The 20,588-nt window shown below is 37.0% G+C and overlaps 1 pseudogene; it reads right to left on the bottom strand.

Annotated features, from left to right (window-relative positions):
* Positions 1-278: 278 nt before the first annotated feature.
* Positions 279-1,333, bottom strand: LOC140625023 (small ribosomal subunit protein eS1 pseudogene; annotated as a pseudogene).
* Positions 1,334-20,588: the final 19,255 nt, after the last annotated feature.

A 20,588-nucleotide genomic window follows, 5' to 3' on the forward strand; every position in this document is an offset into this window, starting at 1 on the left:
GAGCAGAACTTCTCTGAGACATGTTACGAAATACCTGCTGACTGGAGACCAGTAAGTAAGGCTTCGGTCCTTTGGTGCACTTCCATCACCTCCAACAGGAGCACCATCTTTTCTTTAGACCAAACGGTACATTTACTATATTTTGCACAAATTATCATTAGTTATAGCATTAACTTGTTAGGCATTAGCAGGGAGGAACTAAAATAGTATCCTGCTATACCTTCTTTTTTGTTTTTTTCACAAATAAGAATTTTTTGTCACCATTTAATGTCTGAATTTTAAACAGATTCTTGGATTGGTGGTTTATATCTATCAGCTTCTTCCACTTTAGCACCAGTCTCATCCCCAGTAGCTTTTCCAGAACTACTACCTTCACCATGAAGCTCCATGAGTTTTCTCAATTCAAATTTGGGCTTCTTCAGCATTTTTGCTTTTCTAACGAAAGACATTATGGAGTGGATAAATAGACTGACAGCTTCTTCTATATCTTTTCCGATGCTGTCTGGAATCAATTCATTGATGACTTCTTTCAAGTCATTTGTCGGCCCCTCTCGGGCCATGATTTCCATCATCTTTTTCCAAATTTGGCAGACCTGTTGGTGCTGAGCATGAGAGGTCTTCTGAATCTGATTATTGTGTTCTTTTTAGTAAATCCAACACAAAATAGATGAAACAAATAACCATTGGTAGTCTTTGCATCAACATGAGCTTCAATCATGGTCTGCCACTTTTGACCATGGAGCACATTTTGTCACGGGTAAGATCCATGATATGGAAATTAGTCAGGCAGTTTTTGCCCTGCACATCCTGAGCAATTAGTTTGAATTTTCTAAATGCAAGTTCATCGCTCTGCAGATTAGCAAGGCTTCCTTCAAAAAATACAACCCTTGTGGGCAGCCCAGGTGCCTCAGTGGTTTAAGTGACGCTTTCAGCCCAGGGCCTGATCCTAGAGACCCAGGTTCGAGTTCCACATCAGGCTCCCCACATGGAGCCTGCTTCTCCCTCTGCCTGTGTCTCTGCCCTTCTCTGTGTGTCTCTCATGAATAAATAAATAAAATCTTTAGAAAAAAATATAACCCTTGAGATCATAGATGCAATTTTGGTTCCTTGAGTTCTTGTGAGTAGTGTTTTTCCAATATTTTGTATAGAACATGTGTGCCTTCACATCATACCAATCTTTCTTAGAAAATGGGTCAACCACTTTCTTCTTGGCTCCCTTTTTGCCACCTTTCATAAGGCTCCTGTTCTTACCGACACCCTTGGTACTGCTCTGGGAGCCAAAAGGGCTTTTCCTTCTGATGGAGACTACAAAATGCCTTTTTGTCCTATTCATCTCATCCTTGAATTGTTAGCCACAATGTGGCTGCCAGGTGGGCATTGATGCCCACTTTCTTTATTACTTGGGGATCTGTTTTTTTTTAAAGATTTACTTATTTATTCATTCATTCATTCATTTTTTCATTCATTCGTTCATTAATGAGAGACACAGAGAGAGGCAGAGACACAGGCACAGGGAGAAGCAGGTTCCCGGCAGGGAGCCCGACCTGGGACTGGATCCTAAGACCCTGGGATCACACCCTGAGCTGAAGGCAGACTCTCGACCACTGAGCCAGCCAGGCATCCCAATTACTTGGGGATCTTATCATGCTTCATATTCATTAGAATGTTTGATATTCCAGATAGCAGTCAGTACCTGGTCTCGCTGCTAACCTCCACGCTCAGCTCTTTCCCTGTCCCTGCTCAACATTTGGTCTCTCAGCTTGGTGCTGTGTGCCTGGCATTTGTTCCTTTCCTTTTATAACCCTGTGAATTGCATATGCATACCTAGAGGCCTGCTAGCAACAGACCTACTTTGACAGAACAATAGAATAAATAAATTCACTTTTGAGTTCTTTATATCATACTTAATGCGTGGGCTTAATGTTGATGCAGGAGCAAAATCCCAGACAGGCACCTCTTTGGAATTTGATGTCTATGAAAAATGAAGACTGTGGCTTAGTGGAGGCGGTAAAGTGAGGGGAGGGTGCAGAGCCTGCAAGAGGAGAGGCTGGCTTGAGAAGATGGGACTGGAGGGAGGGCTTGGAGAAGACGCCGGTCAGCTGGAGTCTGTGACACAATGAGATGGAGCCTGCAGCTTCTAGGATGGTGGAGCCTTGGAGGAAGGGCAGTGTCCCTACAAATGCCTACAATTGCACACTGTCCAGCAAGGCAACCTAGCCCTCCAAGCGGCACTCCCCTGGCTAAGAAAAACAGAACAGAGACAAAAGACTCTCAGGAGATCTTCCCTTCTTCTTCAGTGGGCAGATCAACATAGTCCAAGCAGCAGAAATATGTGCAAGAAGGAACATCCATAATCTGAGCTAGTGGGGACTGGAAGTGCATATCTGCACATACATAGATTAACAAAGTTTAGCTACTTTCCAGAAAAAAGAAAATCATAGCCTGTACTGGGTAGATTGTTTTGTCAGGCATGTGCCACACCCATTTGCTTTCAAATATAATCATTTTGTTACTGTTGCTGTGAGCTGGCCTTAGAAGTAGGCATCATTTAATATTTAATAAAATATTCCCCCTCCTGTGGTTACTTTTCAGTGATATTTTGGTAAGGAATTTTATCTACAAGACCACTTCTGAGAGAGACGTTTAATTCAACTGCTTCTACTTCAGGCTGTGGTCTTTTTTATCTGGAAACTCCTAAAAAAATACCTGAGTTTGAGATATTATTTACTACATTGTAATATTAATGTAATATAGTTATGTCAGGGCACCTGGGGGGCTCAGTTGGTTGAACATTGGGCTCTTAATCTTGGCTCAGGTCTTAGTCTCAGGGTTGTGAGTTCAAGCCCCGTGTTGGGCTCTATACTGGGAATGGAGCCTACTTAAAAGATAAAAATAAATACATAAATATATAAATAAAATTGTATCAACCTTGCATGCCACACTTGTGTTCTTTTTTTAAAGGATTTATTTATTTGAGGGAGAGAGAGAGAATCTAGAGCCGACTCCCCGCAGAGTGCAAAGTCTGAGGTGAGGCTCAGTCTCACGTCCTAGAGATAATGACCTGAGCCTAAATCAAGAGTTAGTTAGATACTGAACGATGGAGTCACCCAGATGCCCCAACCAGCTCTGTGTTCTTAATTCACACGAGCCTCTTGTTATTTTCCATTTTTATATATTATTAAATGTATAGTTTTATTTGTATTACAAAGAAAGGCATTAATTTAATATTTCCTAAAGCCGTATCTTATTGTCTGCTAACTGCTTAGAAAAATTACATATGCATTTAATCTAAATATAAATTAATGTAGAATATATCAATATAATATCCATTTAATTATATATACAATTTTGTATTAGCTATGCCTATATCTATGATTGATAATCTCCTACCTTATTGAATTTGTGTGATTCTAATAAAGGTGCAGGCAAAAAATTATGCGAAAACATTTTAACTGACTTTTTTACTTATTCTGTTTTGGGTTCATCATCAAATCAAGCAGAAGGTGCAGAGACTTCCATACAACCCTGCCTTCACATATGTACAGCCTCACTCACTCCCAAAATCCTTCATTAGAGTCGTACATTTGTTACACGTGAGAACCTGCACTGACATATTATCAGCCAAAGCCCATAGTTTACATTAAGGTTCATTCTTGGTTTTGTACATTCTCTGGGTTTGGGCAACCGTGTAACAACATGTATGAACCATTATTGTACCATACAGAGTAGTTTCAGTACTCTAAAAATCCTCTGTGTCCTATTCATAGCTCCCTCCCCAGTGACCCCTGGCAACCACTGATTCTTTTCCTGTGTCTGTAGTCTTGTCATTGAGTTGGAATCATTAGGTCTGCACTCCTTCCCAAACTACTTTTAACGCTTAGCAATATGTATCAATACACGTGTACTTAGTAATATGAAATCTCCATGTCTTTTCATGGCTTGAAGCATATTTATTTTAGCACTGAACAATATTCCACTGACTGGATGTACTACAGCTTATCCATCTACTGAAGGACATCTTGCTTGCTAGTTTTGGCAATGATGAACAAAGCTGCTATAAACCTCTGTGTGTAAGGTTTTGCGTGGACAAAGGTTTTCAACTCTTTTGGGTAAATACTAAGGAGCACAATTTTATGGGAAGGTATGTTTAGCTTTATGAGAAACCACCAAACTGTCTTCCAAGATGGCTGTACCATTTGCATTCCCAACAATGATGAATATGAGTTGCTCCCCATCTTTACCAGTGTTTGGTGTGGTTAGTGTTTTGGATTTTGGTCACTCTAATAGGCAGGTCTTGGTATCTCATCATTGTTTTAATTTTCAATTGCCTGATGATATATGCTGTTGAACATCCTTTCATATGCATATTTGACATCCATATATCTATTTTGGTGAGTTGTCTGTTCAAATCTGAGGTCATTTTTAAATTTGGTTGTTTCTTTTCACATTGTTGGATTTTAAGAGCTCTATGCATATTTTCCCTATCAGTTCTTTCTTACATATGTCTTTTGCAAATATTTCCCCTCAAACTTGGGGCTTTTCTTCTCATTATCTTGACAATATATTTTGCAGAGCACAAGTTATAAATTTTAATGACATTCAGCTTATCAATTATTTCTTTCATGAATTTGCCTTTGTAATTACAAAGGCAATACCCAAGGTCATCTAGATTCTTTTCTGTTATCTTCTGAGTTCTGTAGTTCTACATTTTATATCTAGGTCTATGATTATTTTGAGTTAACTTTTGTGAAGGGTATAAGTTGTGTCCAAATTCATTTTTCACAGGCACATGGCCAGTTGCTCCAGCACTATTGGCTGAAAAGACTATCTTTATTCCTTTACACTGCCTTTGCTCCTTTGTCAAATATCAGTTACCCATATTTATGCGGGTCTATTTCTGGGCTCTCTATTATGTTCCATTGATATACTTACCTATTCTTTCACCAATACCATACTGTCTTAATTACGGCAGCTTTATTTTAAGTTTGACATCATGTAATTTCAATCCTTTGACTTTGTTCTTCTTCAATATTGTATTGGCTATTCTGGGTCTTTTTCTTCTCTATGTAATGTAGAAATAGTTATCAGTACCAACAAAGTAACTTGCTGAAATTTTGATTGACATTGAATTAAATCTATAGATCTAATTGGTAAGAACTGATATCTTGAGTCTGCTTATCCATGAACACAGAATATTTCTCTACTTATTAAGCTCTTCGTCTATATCTTTCATTTTATAGTTTTATAGTTTTCATTTTATAGTTTTATAGTTTTGTTCATATAGACCTTATATATGTATTGTTAGGTTTATACATAAATATTTCCTATTTCCTTTTGGGGGAGTGCCTATGTAAATGGTATTGTGTTGTTTTCTTTTTTTTTTTTTTTTTCATATTGTACTGTTCATTGTTGGTGCATAAGAAAGTGATCTCCAGGAGTTTTTCATTGATTCTTTTGGATTTTCTATATAGACAATCAGGTCCCCTCAGAACAAAGAGTTTTTATTTCTTCCTTCTCAATCTGTGTATCTTTTATTTCCTTTTCCTGTCTTATTGCATTAGTCAAGACTTCCAGAAGGATGTTGAAAAGCAGTGGTGGTGACAGGGAAAGTTTCAAGTTTTTCACCATTAAATATGATGTTAGCTTTAAGTATTTTGTAGGTGTTCTCTATCAAGATGAGGAAGCCCCCCCTCCTTCCTACTTTGCTGAGAGTCTGTATCATGATTTTTTTCAAATGCTTTTTTTCTGTATTATTGATATGCTCATGTGATTTTTCTTCTTTAGCCTATTGATGTGATCATTGATTTTTGAATGTTGAATGAGCCTTGCATAGTCAGGATAAATCCCACTTGGTCATTGTGTGCGATTTATATACACTGTTGAATTTTATTTGATAATATTTTGTTGGGGATTCCTACATCTATGCTCATAAGATATATTGACCTATAGTTTTCTTGTAATGTCTTTGTTTTGGTGTTAGGGTAACGGTAACTTCATAGAATGAAGTAGGGGATATTCCCTCTGCTGAGATTGTAGAAAATTGATATAATTTCACCTGTAAATGTTTAGTAGGATTCACAATGAACCTATCTGAGCCTGGTGTTTTGTTTTTGGGAAGGTTATTAATTATTATTTCTATTTCATTAATAGATATAGGCCTATTCAGATCGTCTATGTCTTCTTGTTGGGTTTTGACAGACTTTGTCTTTCAAAAAATTGGTCTGTTTCATTCAGGTTATCATATTTGTGGGCATAGAGTTGATTATAATATTCTTTTATTATCTTATAATGCTCTCTACTGTTCAAAATGTCTCATTTGGGGATAGTTTTTACAGTTACTGAGGCTATTATTAAATTTAATCAATACTGTTTTCTAATCTCATACATTCCTTGCAAAATTGCAGTGAATAAAAACACACTAAGTGCACAATATAAGAAAGAATTAGAGCATTTAGCCATTTCCCTTTATTCCATAAAATGACAGAAGCATGAAGGCAATATTAGGGTGTTAAGAATGGTCCTTATGTCACTCATCAAAAAATATTTCTATTTTCCTGTTTGATGAAAGTTTGTAGTTAATAAACCTGATTTAAGAGTCAGCAGATTATTTGCTTGGATTTTCTCTTTCTCAGGTTTCCCATAGAATGGAAATAGCAAAGAATTCTTCCCTGTAGCCAACTGTAATTGTTTTAAATGATATGAGAAATTATAAAGAAAGGGTTGTTTTTTCTCATATACTTCATGTCATCCATTAAATGGCACATGCTTGATAACCATAAAATTGTATAGAGGACACTATTATTTCTCCACAGTTTTTATTGAATAGCTAAGTATTAAAACCACTATTGCAAAAACTTAATTTTTTTCTTATGCATCAAAACAATGAGGTATTTTCATAACGCCAAATAATTCTCTTTGCCTATTTTCATTTGTTCCCTGAAATATTTCTTAGCCTTCGGTAGGGAGTATATTGAAGAAAAACCTAGATTATAGTTTCGGATCTTGAAGTTAATAACATCTTGTAAAATAGTTGACAAAACTATTGGTCATGATTTCTTCCCTATTTATGGGGCCATTTCAGGACAAGAGCCAGAGAAATCAGGAAACATCAGGGAGAAAGATCAATAGTAATGACATTAAAGAAAGTCCTTCTGGGAAGTAATATTAAGACAATAAACCCCAATTAATTGGAAAAATTCTTATAACTGGGCTTCCAAGGATGTTAAATCTTTCATTAAAATATTTTCTTACATCAGCTTTAAAATAATATTCTACAATTTTAGAGCATTGCACATTTCACAGCACTATAGAAATGAGACAATCACCTTTGTTCCACAGCACATGTATGCACACGTGTGCACACCCATACATACGTATATCACACATATTACATACAGGTTTTCCTCCACGTCCCCCTTCCTCCCCTAGTGAATAATACTGGCTGTCTTGAATACTACAAACCTACAGCCTTCAAGTTTAACTACATGTGGGGAGAGAACTCTTGACCTTACATAGCAGCACTGTGCAACAGAATTTTCTGTGTTGATGGAAACATTATATAGATGTGCTTCAAGACTGTAGCTGCTAGCTTCATGTGCCTATTGGGTATGTGGAATGTGGCCAGTATGACAGGAATAGAATTTTTAATTTTGTTTAATTACCTTAATTTAAAGTAAAATGTATACAGTGGCATGTAGCTGGTAGCTACCATATTGACAGAAAAATTTATAGACTCTAGACTTCTGTTCCCTTTGATTTCCCCAGGAGTGAGTTTCTGCTTTACTGCTCTATCACTGTTGTGCTTTACTCACTACTCTTTAGATTAGCTCAGGGAGTTTTAAACAAATCAACTTTTTAGCATCACTCTGATTATTTTATTGTTAATCCAAGGTTCAAAATAATTGCTGTAGCTGAAGTGTGTACTCACAAATCTTTCCTTATCTCTATTAGTACAGGTACAACCATTTAAACTAGAAGTTTTTCAAAGCTTTGCTATAGCAGGATGGGAATAGGCCCAGGGGATATATCCATCCCAATCAGTAATTCCCAAAATGTGTTTAGTGGGACACTAGATCCATAGGATGCTAGTAGAAGTTTTGTTATCAAAAAAAAAAAAAAAAGAAGTTTTGTTATCAATTAGTCTGTGATATTTGTGGTAAAAGAAGTCAAATGATTTTCTTTACTGTAGGATTTCTCAGAGAGTATAACTGCTAGTGTGTTAGGAAATTCTAAGAAGGATAAGTTGTGCCAAGATTGCTTTTCTCCCAAATTACTTGCTCAAGATGTTCTGTGGGCCATTCTTCTAGAGTAGTGTTTTGCCAATTAGACTTTGGAAAACAACAATATTGATAAAGTGGTTTATGAAGTAAAGATATTCTCCTATTGCCAACATTGGAAGATCAAAGTTGATCTTACTATGGGAACTGGCAAATTTATTTATTATATTTATACCAGTTTCTTTTTAGCTGGCTGTATCAGTAGACATTGTGTGATATTCAAATTATTGGTTTCAAGTGAGGGCTCGAGAGTCAGATGGCCCAAATTCTAATATTGCTCCTACCATCTTTAAGAACTGTGAAGAATCTGAAATTTTGCTTTCCTTGTAAGCTAACAAGTTAGACACAGTGTCATAGATGCTGGCAGAAGGATTAAACCCTTTAATCACAAACGGATTTATTATGCAAGGCACAGCAGGCATCATGAACTCCGGGTTCATATTGGTTCCTCTTGACCCCAAGTACCATGAGTGTTATACACTAAGGCCCAAGTGGATGCTACATGCAAAATATCCTGTATCAGAATGAGGCACTGAGAGCTTAGGAGGCCTTTATCTTATGAGTGGTCGTTGTGATACATGCCCAGTCTTTGCCCTGTAGAGAGACATTATCTTTGTTTTCCTAGACTGAAAACAAATCTGCCTTCCTCTCTGTAAGAAGACTATGATATTTCTATCTTCCAAGCCTGTTTGCTACGCTGTCATCATTGAATAAATAGTCTAGAACAAAAACTATCAACACTTCTCCACAAAAAGTATGGAAATTCAGAAGACTGATGGAGAATTGTTTTCTGACATTATTCACTAGCTGATTTACATCTCTAAGTTTCAATGAAAGTAACAATTGAAGTAAAAAATCACGTCCCCCTCAGTGAATTAAATGAGATTTTTCAATACTAGTAAATAAAACTCAGCTCAGCAAATAAATAAACAAATAAATTTATAAATAAATTTATTTCTGTAAAATTTTACAAGGCAGTTTAGTGCTCAGTCTTCCAATTTTGTTTAACAGTTTTAATTTATTTATTATCAAATAATTATATTATTTACATTTTTATCAAAGATAAACTGTTGTTTTCCTATTCTGTAAAAACTCCAATTCAGAAATCCACTTTTCTTCCTTTTTTCTTCCCATTGTTTCCCAGATATGACCCAAAATCCTGAGACCTTCCATGTAGCTCTGACATCAAAAAGATGTATCTTGCCTAGAGTTTTCAGAACTCATCCATTGTGGTTTTATCTAATTTTTGAAATCCCCAATTGTTCTCAGATATCAAAATCTATTGTGTATTAGTCCATGAAAATGCAAGATGAAGCCATGAGTTAAGAATCACAAGTGGTCTTCAGAAACTAAAAAGGGCAAGGAAATGAATTCTCCCCTAGAATTTCAGAAGGAACACAGCAGTGTTGATATTTTAATTTTAGGACTTCTGACCTCTAGAACTGTAAGATAATAAATTTGGATTGCTTTAAGCTGCAAAATTTGTGGTAATTTGTTAAGAGTAGCCATAGGAAATTAATATTGCATGTTTGTTTGTAAGCCCTGTCCAAGGGCATGATAATAATAGGGTAGCTGGGCTTTAAAAAAAATTCTCCAACTTTGTCCTTTAATTTCATCTTACATTCCATATTCCATAAAGGAGAGGTAGAGAAGAAGCAAAGAATCCAGATATCTTCAACTTTAAACTCTATTGTGACAGATAAGAAGATAGTCCATTCGGATCCTATTCAAAGTAGGACTGGTGGAAAGGGCTGTTCTTGGTACAACGTGGCAGTCCAATTATTGAAATACTCACTGGTAGTGTGTTCTGTTGGCCTGAGGGAGAAGACTACCCTGGTCAGTGCCATGATTCAAACATTTGAAATATACAAGGTAAATAATAGACGTAAGAACTGAGGAATTAGATGTTGTTACTAAATTGAGTTGATGCTTTAGCTAAATAATGAAAAGTTGAAAGCAAATACCTAAGAACTGGAAATTTAGTGTGAGGAACAGAGAATTTGGAAACAAAAAGGAGCCTTATCACAGGCAGCTGACAAACGGAAAAAGGTGAATGGAAGCTTAACAAACCCTATATTAATTTTATATAATTGTGCTTTTAATAAAAAAGAATGTGTATTTCCATAAGTTTACATGCAGGAGTGTACAATATTGTGTGTTTGTGTGTGTGCATCTAAGGCACACAGCCAACTTTGAATCTGCTATTTATAGTAAGAAATATTTGATATGATCATGACCATCAAAATTGGACCTACTATAGTAATAAAAAGTCTCAACAAAACTATGAAATGTTAAAAAAAGAAAAGAAGCTGAACATTAAAAATCATCAAATGTTGAACTGAGGTAGGTCTGTTAACCCAAATTCAGGACCCTATTTAAGAAAACTCAGGACCTGACACGTGGTTTTGGAATATTGATGTAGATGTATCTGAAGATTTTCACTCCTTGGATTTGTCCGGACCACCTGAGCCTAAAAAATTGTTCTATCCACCCACACTCTTGTTAAGAGTTAGTGCTTGTTTCAGGAAGAAAATACAGATTTTTTTTGTTCTCACAAGGCCCCTTCCAGAAATGCCACCATCTTTTTCCCTGCAGGCCTATAATTACAGTGAAGTAGCTGCATATCTCAGCTAAGCCATGCTGGGACTAATAGGGCAGCAAAGATATTACCCTAAAGTAACTGCTAGAATGAGAAAGCATTTATCACTAGGAACAGTGAGTCAGGAATCTGAGGATGCTGGTTCAAAGGAACTAGAACGGAAGCCTGGAAAAAGGGCAGTTTGTTGACTTGGGGCACTAGCTTGGTATATAGGATTTAATTTAATGACCCCTAGGGCATGGCGCAAACTTGGTGCTAGGACCAGGTCTAGAAGCTTAGAAAACATAATGGCCACAATGAGTGAGATTAAAATGCCTAAATTGCCAGAGCAGAAAATAAGGGATTAAAGGCCAGGGAAAGTGGACATACTGGAATGAATATACCAAATGAGGTCTGAAGATTACGTGAGGTCACTCAGAGAATTATGAGAACATTCAGAGATTTATGTTCCATGACCTTAAAGATACACCATTCACCCAAGGCTATCAGAAATACGCTCGTGAGAAAAATACTTAGTAACAGGCCTCATTAAGAACTTCAGTTACAGCTTCCCACAGTCAGGTCATGTCAGGGCTGATGGGAGAGAGGCTGTCTCAGAACTTGCTGAAAATAATGGGAATGGTGATACGGTCTCCAAGCAATAGGAGGCAGGTGGTGGTGTTGAACCACCAAAAACCAGCGGGTTGTATACATCATAATGACAGACAAATTTGGAATGGTCCCCTCGGGTAAGGGCATCCAACACATAAAGAGTCATGAAGATGTTTCAAAGACAACAAGGGTCCAATAAATGACAGCCAACAAAGGTACCACTTCAGTGGTGTGTGTGCATGCGTGCGTGTGTGTGCGTGTGTGTGTAGATGATGAACACAAAGCTGAAAGTAGCCACTCCAATAAAAATTATAATACCTTGCCAGTTTCCAAATCTAGATAGATTTTCAAATCGCAGCCAGAACCCACTGCCTGAACAGATGACCTGATGATCTGCAGAGGAAAACCTGAAATACCATAGCCAGTATAATAATCCCTCCAGTCCTTCCTCAAAGGGATCTATGGCTACTCATGTGGATGACTCTACGCTGGGCTCAGAGGAATAAACAGACTTTCAAGGATTATTGGACACAGGATTTAGCTGACATTGATACTTGAGGACTTCAAGCCTTATCATAAGTCCCTCTTAGAGTAGGAGCATTTGACGAAGTGCCAAATGGTGAATTAAGTTTTGGCTCAATTCTAGTTTACCATAGGTCATGTAGGACTGTCAATCCAAGCACTGTTCCCAGATGCTATTTTTTAAAGAATAACACCGTTCACAGTTTTAGTAATGCCCACATTGGCTCTTTGGGCAATGGCATAAGAGCTATCATAGCAACGGAGGCCAAGTGGAAGCCTCTGAAACTGCATGCCCCTCCAGTCAGGGGAGAATAGTACTGCCTTTTGGGAGTGAGAGGAAAAATAAAGATGAATGCACTAAAGATCCGAGAAAACAAAGGAAGTGATTTTTATTAAATGTCTACTTAATTTACCATTCTGGCCCCCGCCCAAATTGAATAGATCCTGGAATATCAGTTTAGACTACTAAAAGTTCAATTAAATAGTAGGATCAATCACAGCTACCACATTGGATAAAGGTATTGTTACTAGGGCATATGAATACAGCTTCAGGTACATAATATGCAGTCAGTTTTTTAAGGCTTTCTAGTCCATCCCAGTCAAGAAAGGAAATCAGAAATCATCCACACTCACATAGAATGCACCACAATATCGACTGGATTTTGCCCCATGGCTAACCATTCTATTCTCTATCTCCATCTATCACAGAAAGATGTAGATTATCTGAACATTTCATAGAATATTATGATTGATTACAATGATGGTCTGCTGATTAGGCAGGATGAGCCAGAGGTAGCTATCTGATCTGGTCAAATTACATGTGCTTCCAAGGTTGGGAGGTAAACCCCACAAAGAATTACAAATTGAATGTTTTACCCACAAATTAAAAAAAAAAATAGAGGTCCAATGACCAGGGATATGCCAATACTTCCCCATTCCAAGCAAAAGACAAATTACTGCCTCTTACACCCATTACCTACTAAAAACAACACCCAATGCTAGGAAAGTCTCTTAAATTATATAGATAACATGCTCCACACTTAGGAATAATCTACTGACCCAGACAAAGGATTACATGAGAGGCTGCAAGTGTGAACAAGATCTGGAACAGGAAAGGTCTTGGCACCAGGTCCATACTGCAGTGCAGACAGTTCTGACACTCAGACTATCCAGTTTACCATATTGCTGGAGGTTACAGTGGTGGAAGATGCAATGTGGACTTTATGGCGAGCTTCAGTGGAAATCATAGGCCCCTCAGTTTCTGGAGTAAGGCCATGTCATCTCTATTAGAGAATTACATATGTTTTAAAAAAGAGTAACTTGGCATACTGCGGGACCTTGGTAGAGATGGAATGTTGACCATAAAAAAAAAAAAAACAAAGAAACTACTTTATAATGAAGAACATGAGGATGGAGTTCCATGAATTTGGAAACCATAAGCTAAATTCAACATCAACAAGGTGGTACAATGAGAACATCAGAATTTCCTGGTATAGGGGTAGCTGAAGTAACATCTCAGGGTCAATCCCTGAATGAATTGGGTAAACAATTATAATTGTGTTATAATTGTGTTGCTATAACAAGTACAGCAACTCTGACCTTAAAAATATATGGGGATCCCTGGGTGGTGCAGCGGTTTGGCACCTGCCTTTGGCCCAGGGCGCGATCCTGGAGACCCGGGATCGAATCCCACTCGGGCTCCCGGTGCATGGAGCCTGCTTCTCCCTCTGCCTGTGTCTCTGCCTCTCTCTCTCTCTCTCTCTCTCTCTATCATAAATAAATAAATAAAAATTTTTTTAAAAAAATATATGGTTACCAAGCACTCAGAATGTTAAGGAATGGGAATTTGGGTCATACCATGAGGTAATCCACCAAGATCAATAGAGGTGATACCTCAGGGTGATCAATTGTGGATAATGATGAACACCTCAACCTCAAGACCAACTGCAGAGAAGTCTCCAGTCTCCCCCATTCCAGGTTTCTCCCCAGAATTAGGTCCACCAGGAAGCCCGGGGGGCTCAGTGGTTTAGCGCCACCATAACCCCAGGGCATGATCCTGGAGACCCAGGATCAAATCCCACGTCAGGCTCCCTGTATGGAGCCTGCTTCTCCCTTTGCCTGTGTCTCTGCTTCTCTCTCTCTCTCTCCATTCTGTGTTTCTCATGAATAAATAAATAAAATCTTTAAAAAAAGGAAACAAAGAGGCCCCACCGATGTTTTAAAAAGCTGCTCCCTGAACCTATGTGACAAAGTGAAGCTACATAGTTCAAAAGGTGGACTGTACAGACATGGAGATGAGACATTCAGATCCCCCTGTGAGAGAGAATTTGCTGCCCACTTTTGATGAGTGTGACTGACAGCATCTAGCTCTTTGCTCATACACGGCTCACCTTAGATTTTAAGGTAAAGTCCTATATGTTCCAGAATGGCCTTCAATCAATGATGGTGCAAGGTCTTGGGCAAGAGTGTAGCCATTTTTTCTCCACACAGGACTCCTCGAATGCATAGGCTTTGCTCTGTTGGTCCATGCCAGTTTAGCAAAGACTCTGTAGGGTCAGCAACCAGGTCTGACAACTACCCATAACCCTACCTGCCTCCTCTTTCCTTCCACAGGTATTTCTCACCTATGAGAATAAATCTTTCACATACCTAACTTCAGCTTGGCAACCACTTTCCAGAAAACTCAGCCTGCTTCAACTAGTTAATCTCCATACTTGTTCTATGTAATTAAGGAGAGATCTTGCAGAGGATTATACTAATATCATCATATTGCAACTAGGTTAGTAGGAAGCCATGATGTGGGAGTCGCAACTGCGACATGCAGTTGTCTAATTATGGGGGCCAAATCCACATTCTAGTATGGAATAGGCATGCGTATGTACATGTGTATATTTGTGTGTATGTGTGTATGCACAGAAAGAAACAAAGTAAAAGAGAGATGATAAAGTAAAATATTTTAGTAAGCCTCATGATGTGTTATCATATTGTCAAAAGAGGATAAAAAATAACAAAAGAAGGATTTATGATTGAATAATCAAGCTATTAGTTTTCAACTTGCTAGGTAAGATAGTCATAATCTCATAGCTTTGTATCAACAGCCGTCTTTGAGTACAGAAGAGAAAAAATAGTGCTCATGATTAACACCTACAAATTGAGAGAAGTGTAAATTTAAAGCACAGCAAATACAGGAAAAGAAATATATTCTGATTTTAACTTGATTCCATGAATCATTTTGAATAGAAATTTGTAATTTCCAAATAGTTGAAATACAAATTAATACAAAACATTATTTTCTAAGGTAATTAAAGAGCCCTTAATGTTGAGCATTAGACAATAGAAAACTGATTTGAAATATGCTAGGACTGAGTGCTTATTCTTCATATAAAATGAAAATATAATCTCTTTTGTCCTCCCATAGCTATGATGATAGCATAATTTATTACACTCAGAAACAGCACATGTTCACCGAAATTATGCCCTTTATAGTTTTGTTGGGCATTTTATTGTGTCTTCAGGGGTATTTATCATTTCATGGACAATTGGCACTTCAAAAGGTTCAAACATTAACATTTTAATTCATCTGAAGACTTATTCCAGAAATAAGCTATATACAACATGGGCTCTCTATTGCATCTTCCCTTGGCAACTGTCAACTTCAACATACAACTATCCTTTGTGGTTTTACCTTTTCTTGAAAATGGGTATTTGTTGTTTGATTATTTCAATAAAGACATTTTATTTGAGTTGTGGATTTTGACATTATCAAAAGAGTGAATGAAATTCAGTTTTGAACAAAAGCTTAGTCAAATCATTTCTGGAGAGTCAAGAATTTTGTCCTCTATTACATTAAAAAAAATGAACATAATCCAGTTTGGGAACAAAGTTGTAAGGGTCGATATAAAAAGTAACTGTCCCTTACACATGTTCTATAATAAATAGTGTTTTACTTTCTAGAATTGGACAGTCCCATATTAGAAATACAAATTTTAAATGATAGGCTTCCTATGGATGAATTATTTTTGTCCATCGTCTATTGATTCATGTAGCTTACATTTATGACAAAGGACTCGAGGTGTTGGGCTCATTTTGTCATAATCAGAACAGAAAAAACAAAAACAAAAGACAAAAACAAAGCCGTAATTTACTTGAGTAAATCTAGCAGAGAATGGTGATAAAAGAAGGCTACTGATTAAATCGCTCTTCACTTCAGAGAAGACAGAGTTATTAATAAAAAGGGCAGTTTGGTGGACTCAAAAGGTAAATAAATCCTAGAATATGAAAGAAAGTGGTAAAATGTCTCTCCTTGGAAATCTTGAAGGGGAGAGAAAACATTTTTCCTTGGCTATCTTCAAGTTCTACAATTCTCTGATTGTGGGATGTCTGCGGTGTTCATTTCTTGAAGATGACTTGAGCAGTCCCCTCCTACCTTGACAAAACGCTTCGTGTACACTACTTTTGAAAACGAATGAGCGGATTTTGTTTTTCAGAGAATTTTTAGGTTTACAGAAAGAATAAGTAGAAAGTCGAATGCCACGCACCCTCTCTCCTCTCCACCTGCTGCACACGCTTTCCCCTCTGACCGACGTCTTGCCTTAGCATGGTGCCCTTGTAACAACCGATGGAACAACACTGATATATTATTGACGCCCGTAGTCATATTAGGGTTCAGCTCTACGGGATTTGAAAAATGCACAAATATCACGTATCCACCATTACAGTTTCATACGGAATAGCTTCCTAAAAATCCCATGTTCCACCGATTCATCCCTCCCTGACAACCACTGATTGCTTTACTCTCTATGGGTTTTCTTTTTCCAGAATGTTGTATAGCTGAAATCATACTGTTCTAACATGGTTCAACTGGGCTCTACCCTTACAGTGCAGGGTCCTCCCTCCCTGCTTTGTGAATCGGTGTGCCTCTTAAAACAGAAAATCGAGACTCTTAAACAGCAGGTGCCTTATTACATATGTGATGCTTATATTTAAGAACCAACTTCTATAGGTTTTATCCAAATGGTTAAGGATACTAACGATAATAAATAGCATCAAGTTCTATCCAGCTGAGTAGATGTGAGTTTATTTGGAATTACAACCCAAATCAGGATGTGCCTTTTACACACTAGTGTGCATTTTTACTTGGTATTTTAAGCTATTAAGAATTGCTTTTAGCTCTTTTAGAACTGACATCTGTGGAAGAGCATACTTTTCAATATTGAATATCATACACAACCTGAAGCAAAATATTGCTGATATGTCAGCTACATGGTGCATAATCTTTCTCAATTTTGCTGTCTATAGTGGAATGCATCATCTAATTATTGTCGTGGTTGCTGTGTTGTTTTTTTTAAATTTGATCTGATTTTTGTTACAATTGTTTAAAATACTTCTTTACTCCCTGATTTTTTAATGTGATGGTTATGTGAGACCATGAATTTAATGACCCCATAAACAAATAGCCACTTTTATGTTGTGCTCTATTCATAAGACCAAAAGAGGAAGCCTTTTGTGATTATCAGAAATTCAAATTATCCATTTCAGTCCATTAAAAATAGAACTGTGAGAGTTATATCTTTATCATTTTAAAAATATGGTTAAATCTACAAAATATAGAAGTGTTGTGGATGCTAACTTACATCCTGTTAATTAAATGAAATAGCTTCAGAAAGGCAGAACAATATTTTTTCTCTCTTAAGTCCATTCCTGAAAGGGATTCCTAGAAATTATGGAGAATTGAGACTAAAAATTAAAACTCTTTTGAGCAACACATCCTATACATTCCATCCCTGCAATGAATACAGCCAAACACTGCTTGGCATGGAGATAATGAAAAGAAAAGTTACAGTTAAAGTTACTAGTTATGTTTTCAGCACTGTGGGGTCTACATATATTGCCTTATTTATAATCTTCACATAAATTCAATAAAGAAAGACATAGTATCATCCCCACTTTACAGAGGAGGAAACTGAAAACAGGTTTGCCTTTTGCAGACAACCCAGAAAGGAAGTCATATCCACACTAAGGCACTATTAGCACAGAGACCATACAGTGAAGTACAACAATGTTGCCTATTTGTTCTTTTAACAACCTATTTTCTTTATTAAATAAATATATTACAGAAAATATATTTTAAATAAATATGAATTTTTTCAAATGTTCTTTGTTTAAGATTTTATTTATTTATTCATGAAGGACACACAGAGAGGCAGAGACACAGGCAGAGGGAGAAGCAAGCTCCCTGCAGGGAGCCCGATGTGGGACTCAATCCCGGAACCCCAGGGTCACAACCTGAGCTGAAGGCAGATGCTCAACCACTGAGCCACCCAGGCATCCCCAAATATGAATTATTTCAAATGGATGTTACAGAAGTTATTATTCAATTTCAAAGCAGATAAGATAAACTGATACAGTCAAAGGAATAATATATCCTTTTAGAAAGCAGATTTTATTGACTATGCCACGCATTTTCACAGAACCTCTTTTTTAGAAGATCAGTAAAGCTTCCATTTTGCTCATCACAAATTCATTCCTTATTTAAAATGGCATTAGTCATATAATGCTTAAAACTTAGATGGTTGCACATTTTGTTAACTGCCTGCCTATTTCCAAGGTAGTGTTTTATAAAAGTCTAATTATATTTGTACAAGGTTAAAAAAAAATAAGAAATGAGCCTTGGAGGGTCCTTGACAGCTCAAACTGGGATTCTTATAAGAATGTCTTTTGCTGCTTCTTTTTTTTCTACAGAATTTATCATTCTCCCTCTTCCCTTTTTTGGATCCTACAAATGTTAGGAAGCTTTGTGATTCTATATAAACTTTTCTAATCACAGAATCACAGATATGAACGATTGTGATGCACTGTGCCAAATGCTCAGGGAGATACACAGATCTATGGCTTTGTTCCTGTCTTCAATGAGTTTATCACTCATTCAGCGAATAAACAAAACAGAGGTGACAGCAAAAGGCACATATGAGAAGTAAGCCATTATTCATAACTAGAGTCTGTGTATTTTATTCTGCAAAAGTCCAAATAATAAATATTTTAGGATTTATGGGCTTATATGGTCTTTTATATTTAACTTTTTTTATTTAACTTTTTAAATAAATATCTAGATCTAGATCTATCTTTAAAATAGATAAAATCTTTAAAATGAATAAAGATATATATGCTTATATATCTTATGATATATATAAGATATATATCTTATTTATATATATATATCCTTATTTTATATATATATATATATATATGTATATATCTTTATAAGTACAAAAACTGTTCTTAGCTCTCGAGGTATTAAAAAAAAAAAAAAAGAAAAACAAACAGAAAAACAGGTGGCAGGCCAGATTTGGCCTGTGAGCCGTAGTTTTGCCAATGTCTGGTCTACAGCACTACATTTATAACACACTGCATTTCTACTGTTAACAATGGAGTTACAATGACCTAATTTTTTTAAAGATTTTATTTATATATTCATGAGAGTCACAGAGAGAGACACAGAGAGAGAGAGGCAGAGACACAGGCGGAGGGAGAAGCAGCCTCCATGCAGGTAGCCTGATGTGGGACTCGATCCTGGGACTCCAGAATCACACCGTGGGCCAAAGGCAGGCGCTTAACTGCTGAGCCACCCAGGGATCCCCACAATGAACTAATTTAGTAATTTTTTCACTTATATAAAACACATGAAATCTATATATTAATAATAATAAAATCTTTCCATCTGGAGTCAGGCTACTGTTCATCTAAACCCTTCAATATACTGTCTTGAAATATACAGTGAATAAAGTCCCTGAGTGTGTACACACACACACACACACACACACATTACCTGTTACAAAGCCTCAGGACAAGTTTTCTCTTTACCCCATAGGAAACACTCCCTGATTCCTGTTCATAAAATTTCCACTCACGAGTGTACTTCCTTTGTGACTTTGCTCTGATTTCCCTGTCCACCCCTTGTTAGAATCAGTAAACTAGAAATTACAGGAAATCTTTAATATATAGGCCTCTTACAATGGCCAAAGGAGAGTTGTCTAAAAACAGAAAAAGAAAATAAAGTCTCACAAATGTAAATAAAGCTTTACTACAGACTACAGTAAAGTAAAATAGAGAATGTTCATCGTGGTGTCTCTATTCTTAAGCAAAAGTCTCTATTCTTAAGCAAAATTATGTTCAGTAGCCTCTTTGAAAGGATAGGAAAGGGGCCAATAACTCTTAGAAAAACTCTCATTACAATACTTGGAATTGTGACATTTGAAGTCATGCTAAACCCAGGAATAATTTTTGAATCCTCATCTCCCTACCTTCATTTAGTCAAATGTTCTGTCAACGTCTCTCCACCTGGTTATTTCCAGATCCGCCCTCCCTCTCCATCTCCACCACTGTGTTCTACATTCTCTCTTGTTGGAACAATTATAACTGTTTCCTCGTTGGTTTATTTGAATCGAGGTCTCTCTTCGACCGTATTTCATCTTCCACTTAACCTATCAGAATTAAATTTCTAAAACCAAGATCTGATCCTGTTGCTTCTTGCTCAGCCCCTTCCCGAGCATCCGCACTGCTAATCTGCAGCCGCAGGCTTCCTACTTCCTACTACACCCCCC

This window comes from Canis lupus, chromosome 35 (assembly GCF_048164855.1).
Source record: "Canis lupus baileyi chromosome 35, mCanLup2.hap1, whole genome shotgun sequence".
Taxonomy (NCBI): domain Eukaryota; kingdom Metazoa; phylum Chordata; class Mammalia; order Carnivora; family Canidae; genus Canis; species Canis lupus.